Source organism: Boleophthalmus pectinirostris, unplaced genomic scaffold, assembly GCF_026225935.1.
Source record: "Boleophthalmus pectinirostris isolate CB_2022bp ecotype Guang Dong unplaced genomic scaffold, ASM2622593v1 HiC_scaffold_2, whole genome shotgun sequence".
Lineage (NCBI taxonomy): Eukaryota > Metazoa > Chordata > Actinopteri > Gobiiformes > Gobiidae > Boleophthalmus > Boleophthalmus pectinirostris.
In genome coordinates, this window is record NW_026571152.1 from 15,209,571 (window position 1) to 15,217,663 (window position 8,093).

At 39.7% G+C, this 8,093-nt stretch overlaps 1 protein-coding gene across 2 annotated transcripts in view; it reads right to left on the minus strand.

Annotated features, from left to right (window-relative positions):
• Positions 1-4,614, minus strand: part of fam107b (family with sequence similarity 107 member B) — a 32,299-nt gene extending 27,685 nt beyond the window's left edge. Inside the window, exon 1 of one of the 2 annotated variants that reach the window (XM_020934741.2) lies at positions 4,426-4,614. The gene's annotated coding sequence lies outside the window, so the exon portion shown is untranslated. Of the gene's footprint in view, positions 1-3,684; positions 3,796-4,425 lie in introns of those variants that run through there. The other variant, XM_055155544.1, reaches the window with a different exon arrangement.
• Positions 4,615-8,093: the final 3,479 nt, after the last annotated feature.

Consider the following 8,093-nt stretch of genomic DNA (forward strand, 5'->3'; position numbering starts at 1 on the left):
TAACATCTCAGGTGACCAGATGACCCTATTTACCCAGGGCAGTCTCAGTTCTGAATGTCTCCTATCCCAGAAGACTTATACAAAACCATTTGTTTAGCTAAAATACAGAAAACCACACCTGAAAATAACATTAAGCCAACAAAAATACAGTCAGTTGCAGACAATAGTCTCTAAGATTATACACTGACCCACAAATGGGTTGAGAATGGACAATGTTGCTCTTTTCACAATTTTATTTATACCAACCACCCAAACCCAGATTTGTCCTAGTTTTTAATTTTGAAAATCTGGTCACTCTAGTAACGTCATCACATGTCTGTGGAAAGGCTGAGCTCAGTTTGACGAGTCTGCCATCATTGTGACTTGTTGACTTGGATGTTCTGGTGGTTGGCTCAGAGCAAAAGACTATATAGTAATAACCTCGTGTTACATATATAGTGCAGTAGTTAACATAGGCTATGGTCATACAAAAGCAGAGACTCCAACGGTCAGTGAGGCTTTCCAGTTCCTGCATAGCATTAGAAACATGTAATTTACTGTAACCACTGGCTGACCTTTCATGTGCATTTAACCCTCTGTGTCCATGCCTGGCCATGATTGGTCTCAAATGGATCTACAGCAGTGGTTCTCAAACTATGGTGTAAATTCATTGTCAGCAGTCCTACGTCATTACAGTCTACTGTATTGTGTTGAATGATTTGGGAAATATATTGAATTGAGATTCTTCTGACAAACATTACAACTGCGATCAGATTTGCCATTTATGTTTTCATAAGAGCATTCTGTTCAAGTTCACATTTTAAACAGCTCCAGGAAATATGAACTGACAAACTAATACAAAAATCACATTTCAGAACATGTTTGTACAGATCTAATCTACAGGGTTAGTAGTTTGTACGCAGAAAAAGACAGGATATTTTGTTTGTTGAGGAAATGACGGTACTTCAAAAATTGCTGCCTTTGCGATTTGCCAATTGCATCCACTCAAATTCCTTGGATAGATTAAAGTAACATGTTAGATGAGGTTTAGTCCTGTTTAGTGACTTGGTTTAGTTCTGGCTTAGTCAAGTTTTAGATTTGATATATTCAATCTTTGATAATACATTCTGAGGTGGATCAGAATGTGAAAAGTTCGAAAATCACTGGTCTTTATTATTACGTTTTTTCATATCAGCAGACTACATAGGTTTTGAGGATTAAAGGGGCGTGTACCCATTTCTCATCCATGTATTTGAGCAAAAACTGTCTCTGCCCAGCACAGATACATTATATAAACTAGGCTAGGGTTACCTCCAGAAATTTTTCAATCCCCTTCAAAATAAGTCTGCTACATGCTGTCTGGATCTAATTATAAAGCATTTTTATAACCCAAACCCTATCACTTCAGAAAATCAGGAAGTGCACATTTGCATGCTAGTAGATGTTGTTAGCTTTACCATCATGCCAAAACAGCACTCTGGAGAGTTGAGAAAAGTGGTTATAAACTCTTTGCAGTGAAAAATTAGAATGCTCAGAATGTATGAACATTCCAAACAAGTTATTTTTCCACGATTTTAAGACTGGTACAGCACCTTTAAATGAAGAGAGTATTCAAGACCTCACAACTGTAGAAACCCTCACTCACTCTTTTTCCACTTTGGGCAATTCAGAATAGACTCCTCACCAGTACAGGGAAGCTTCAGATACAGTAGGAGGAATAAGGAGTTCCCTCATCACCATACGCAAAACAGACTGTTACTTTCCACTGATTACACTGTTAACACCCCCTACGGCACTTTGAAGGTCTTTGGTGCTTTGGGTTGACACAATTTTTAGCCATGGATTTCAGCCAATACAAATATCCGATATTTCTCTCAGTGTTCTCTATAGGCTCATTTGGCTATATATTTTTTTTGGAGCTCACAATACCTTTTAATGATACTGTATTTAAAAATGGTTTAGTAGAATTCTCCTGCTTTAGTGTATTATGTGAGTGGCATGAAGTAGTTTCAACATTATTGTTCATTGCGACATTTCTTGGTACAGATATATAGGGCTTCAAAATCAAAATATCAGAAAACGTTTTCATACCGGGCCAATAATGATATAGAAAAACATCTTACAGATTGGCCGTTATCGATCTTAGTTAACACCAATATATTGTCCATCCATAAGATTATACTGGCTTATCTAGCTCTCTTGTTTTGAGCTTTCCCTTACTACACAACCCAAAACATGAAATCTCTTTCCAAAGAACTGCAAAATTACAGTTGGGATGATCCAAAATATCCAACAGCTTAGGTCCATTGAAGAAAACATGTACTTCTTCAGAACCAGGAAACGTGGACCGTCTGTAATTCCCACATTCCTGGAGTACGAGCGGCATTCCTTTGGCAGGCAGCAGGATACGAACTTGACTCACAACAGCCAAGCAGTGACAGCATGCTCAAGATGGGAAGCACAACACGCAAGCAGAGAGAAAGAGAGAGAGAGAGAGTAAGAGAAGGGAAGAAAGAGAAGGGAGAGAGCGAGAGAGGAGAGGAGGAGGGGAAGACCACATCACAAAACACATGTAAGACATTTGACAAAGTCCCTGGTCCAAATGATTACCACATGTGCTCAGACTAGACCCCTCCCTGTACATACGCACCCTTTAAACTCAACTCAAGCACTTTTTGGTACATTTGATTAGAACATGCTTTTCAACAGTCTGCCACTTCCACTCTTTAACATGAGAAGAGGAAGGTAGTTTATATATTGCTAAATAAAACTGAAATGTATTATTATTATTATTATATTTTTTTACTAAAGACCATTTTCAAAAAGATAAATATCTCAACCATTCTGTCAAAAAATAGCCTATCTACGGGTTTCGTAATGAAGAAAAAAGGTAATTGCCATAGAGATTAATCATTTAAAACAAAATTATAAATGGTAAAAAGTTCTGAATAAATGTTATATATTCACTGATATATTTGCCGGATGTGTTTTGTATTATTCACACATGCTTGAGAAATTTTGCATTTTTAGTTCCAGCAACCTCTCCAGATTTCAAAACGGTCAGGTCCACCTGTGATGTCACTACATGGCAATAAAGGCTAGTTGTGATCACTTTCAATGGTTTGTTTTCCTACACCAACATGCATGCCACCTTTGGGACTAACAGCTATTGTGTTTAGTCTCATTTGAACTTCTTCACTTCTCAACACCACAGCACATGGCCTTGCACAGGCCTCTGCAAAGAGTAAAATTACTAGGCTACTTGTCTACTTGTACTTGTTTACCATCTGCTTTAAAAGGTACAATATATAACTATCTGACTTGCATGATTCCATGGAAATAGAAAGTTAAAATTGCACTTTGGAACATTCTCCATGGAGACAGATGCTAACAACTTTACAGTGGAAAAAAGCAGGAGGAGGCCAGGAGTCAGGTTTGTGGAGATGCAAGCCCGCTCACAGTATGGCATTTTTCTAAGTTTTCAGTGCAATAAAAACAGAAACAGAAACAAAAATAAACCCAATAAAAACATGCTTCTTATTCTTATTTAGTCTATTTATTTGCTAAAAAAAGTAGTAGTTGTAGCTTTAAATGTGAAATATGAATACTAGGCTTTCCAAACATCACTCAAAGCGCGTTAAAAAAAAATGCAGCAGAACTTTTACACAGTGCATCTGAAACCATCAATAAAAGTAGGCTACTTACACGAACAACCCACCTTCTTTCCCCTCCTAACCACTCACTTACAAGATACAGTCAAGTCGAAACTCTCTCAGGCATTTGGCACATTTCTGAGGCTAGTCTGGGCAAATGCTCGTGACAGTTGGCTCCTCAATGATGACAGCACCCAAGGGCTAAGAACTCTCACCCAACCCATGTGCCAAGACAACAAAACTGGGTGACAATGCTCCAGCTACTATAAATGACCCAGTTGTACAAGATAAGCACGTTGTTTGAAAATTGAAAATGCGATCTTAGGGTATGTGGTAAATTGCTTTGTTTTGCGATTTCGAAACACTTTACTCCTCCAAATAACGAAAAACGCGCGGTTGTGTAATGTCTACGTCCAGAAACATGTTATAATTACTTTGCTACAATAAAAACAAAACAAAAAAACACATTTTATCTGCTCTCAAATCGACTCCAATCCCAACATCTGACTAACTGTCCCATTGGCTACTACTACAGTCAAGCGCTGCAACCAACAAAAGGCAAGACAATAGAGTTTGGACCAGCGCTGCTACGTTCTTTGCGTGTTTTGCCCGTGTTTGGGTGGCAAAATTTCAGTTTTAAATTCGTAAATCTAGGACTTTTTGAAGCCAGCGAACGTGCCAGTAGACCGTTACAACGTGCGGCTTTGTTAGTTGCTCCAGCGGCTGGGGCTCGCTTGCTTCACGGGGAAAAAGAAAAACAGTACCCGAGACGCACGCAGACGCACACACCTACCTCCTCGTAAAGTGTCCAAGTCAACTTCGTGAATTTTTAAAGCGAGCAAAGCGGTGCGGTCCACGCATGGGTGTACGGTTGCTCCCCGGGTTGAGGTTGAGGTGGGACGGCTCGGAGGAGTGTTGACTACAGCCAGCGGCAGCGGGCAGGAGGATACACTACTAGTCGGGACCCATAGAAAATGTAAATGATCAAGAGAGCGGGGAGGGGAGGGCATCCGTGACGCCATGACAGGGGCTCCTCCCCGGCTTCACGGGAGAGGGGAGTCCTCGAGAGCAGGGCGGGGCCATGGAGGAGAGGATACATGTGCCAACCAACAAAAATACGCACGAAATGTTTTAGTATTTACAGTAATATTAAGGCGCCAGATGTTTTTTGTTTGTGATATTTGGTCTTCATTTTTCGACATATCATGACTCACTGATGATTATTCACAACTTTGCAGTTTCTGAACACGTGGTATAACATGACTAAATATGACCTAAGCCAGTGCGTAATGTGTGCGTAAATTATTTAGCGGAATTTATTAAATATGGGGTATAATGTAAATCGTTTTGTTTTTGTTTCTTTCTACCGTGTTATAAAGTTGTTCACTCATCAAAAACATTCCTGAAGAGGTTTTAGATGTCATCCATGCTTTAGTAATTTTGCATCTCTCCCAGGCCCCATTTGAACACTCCTTAGCTGTAAGATTCTGACCATTAGCCTACTCAGGTCACAAGTCTACATCATCTATGCTTCTACACAGCAGTTATTCATGAGTATGCAAAATCTTGATACAAAGCTAGACACACACAACAACTTGATAAACCTGATGCGATGTGCAGTAGTTTCACTGGTTACACTGATTATGTTGAGATAATGCTCTGAAAGGTAACATGGTGATTTAAATATGTTTTCTGTTAGCAGCAAATACCCCATAGAAGTAAATATGCCCTCTTTAATTTCCTATTTTTAAGAAGTGGGTAGAGAAGTCAAAAACTGTACTCAAGTAATAAGCTGTTCTGTGGCTTTTAAATAATTGCTCAAGTAGAAGTAAAACATTTCAGCCCAGGAAATTAGTCAAGCATTGTATAATTTGAAGTTAACGTAATTTGAAGGACAAAACTATAAATAGGCTTAATGGACAAAAAGGGACAGACCACAAAAATGTGATCTGAAGGAGTGGTGCAAAAAGTGTACATGTAACTGAGCACAACCCATCTCTGGTATTACACTGCTAAACACATGGAACACTGGACTTGACCCTGTCCCTGCCTATGGGGCCACGCGGGTCAGCTGTGGGTCTGCTGATTGGGTTACAGCCTGTGGACAGTGCAGGTACATCCAGGATCAGACTGACCAGACAGGAGGTTCTGAAAAGGGACAGTCCCAGACCAGATCAGTGGAACATATGTTTCACCCACTCCCAGTCTACAAATCAACCATCTGACCACCCTTTACTGGGGACTCCTGCAGGCATCAGGCTTAGCGTCACCTTCAATTGTCTGTGTTAGTAGTCACTTTTGAAACAGTTTTGGTCATACTATTGTGCTGTGTTCAGGTGTGACCAAGCTATGTGGAGATGTACCAAATGATGGGTAGAAGCCTCCATGTATGTCCTCATGTGTTTTGAGCAAAGAGCATAAATTACCTGAAATGTTTTCACCTTTCAGTATTAGGCCTTCCAAGTGCCAGCAGTGCTACAATACAATAAGATCTGGGGCGAGATGAGCCTACTCTGGGATATTTGCTTGGAGAAAAAATTAAAAGCAAATTGATGGATGACATTTATTTATTTGTTTCAAGTCTTGTTATAATCTTTATGTTAATCAAAGGTGCTGTATCTGATAAAAACAAACAAACAACAGAACTAGTCCATTTTAAATAGTTTGCAGTGGGCCAAAGTTATTCTCTATGAGTTTATAAGCGTGTTTCACAACTTTCAGAGACTATTATGCTGTGACAGTAATGGCAACAACAGGATGCTAAAGCACACATCCTGATCATGGGACAATAAAATGCAATAAATGCCAATAAATGCCAGCACATAGACAGCAGACTATTCTGACCTCAAGATAGAAGATACAGTATATTTGTGTTTATACGAGACATTTTGGTCAAATACAAAGGGAAAAAAATAGGATACCTTTAAATGTGATATAGATGTATATTTAGATACTTTCCGTTGTAGTTTTTGTATACTATTGGTTTATATACATGTAAGTTTCCACATCTAAACCTCACCATTCTGCCAATATTATTAAGATAAAGTATGCCTCTCACCCGTCAGACCCACGGCACATCTCATAAGTACATTGGTTCTTATCTTTCCAAGTTTGATTGTATGTTCTTAGACAGTGCTGATAGTCCTGACCATGATAAAGTGTAATCTGCTTATGCCCTGGTCAGATGAGGGGACAGTGGATCTCCTTATACCCATCACCCCCCTCTCTCCTTCTGCTCTTGCCCCAGTCAAAGCCCCCCTTATCCCATGCACTCAGCTGACACGGGCCTGGCTTATTTGTGTGGGGGGATACCATAATCTTCCACAGTACTGTTCATGAGTGTCAACCTAGGATATGGTTCTCTGCTGTCATTGCAATTACAGTATGGATATTTTGCAACTGATAACATCAACATTCTTTGAGGGTGTGATGCTAACTGTTGGCACTGCTCTGTCTGAACTTTATTCTGATCTTTATTTGATCAAAAGCTGACCATAAAGAGCTGACTTAGTTGGATCTACAATATGTGAGCTGATTTGTGCTGTTAAACAAGTCCCCCTAAAATAGTGTTACAGTCACAAGCTAGCACAGGCTTCTAAAAACGTGTTGATTAAATTCATTTGTATTTTTTCTTTAGTTTTCAGTTTATCTTCTTTTCTTGAGTTTTCAGTTGATCTTTTATTAAACTTTTTTGGCTGTTTGCAAATGTTTTGATAATGTGCCTCCATGGTAACTGCTGAACATTCCTCCATAGACATACATGCAGAACACCCCCAGTGCAATGCCACCGTAATGCAGTGGCTAACAGGTTAACTATGTCCATTTATAAATATAGAGTCTATGGTTTAGTCTCAGCTTTGTCCCACTTTTGATGTGGAGTGTGTTGAGGTATGAAGGCAAATCTTACTTTTTGCATAATACTTATTTCCATATTGTACTTTTTTCATCCTCCAAGCGTTTCCAAGTTACCGCACATCTCCTCCCCTGACTAACTGTAAATGATCTTAAAACTCAATGTCGAGATGTCCCTGTGTGGGAGGACAGGGGTGGAGGGTCCAGTATCCCCCTTTGTGACTCATATCCTAAAGGGTTAAACAATAGCGCATGAGTCACTTTGACTGACAGCACAGGCCCCACCCCTTTCTCAGATCTAAGCCCCACCCCCTCTCTCAAACAGGAAACACATGTGGACTGACGTGCAAGAGGTTTGATTCATGACAGCTGTTCTATGGGCACTTTCACTCCATATTGTAAACAAGATAATGTTCCCGCTTCCATGGCAACTATAGCTAAACTAATGTGACTTCGTGCTCTGCGGTTGAGTTGCAGAATGGGACAGGGAAGTTTGCACTATGTGGGGTCTAAGAACTTCTGTAAAATTATGGGATATACCAATATCCAGAGGAAGTTGCAGCCTGATATGAGGAACATTGTAAATTATTTTTTGGAAATATCAGCATT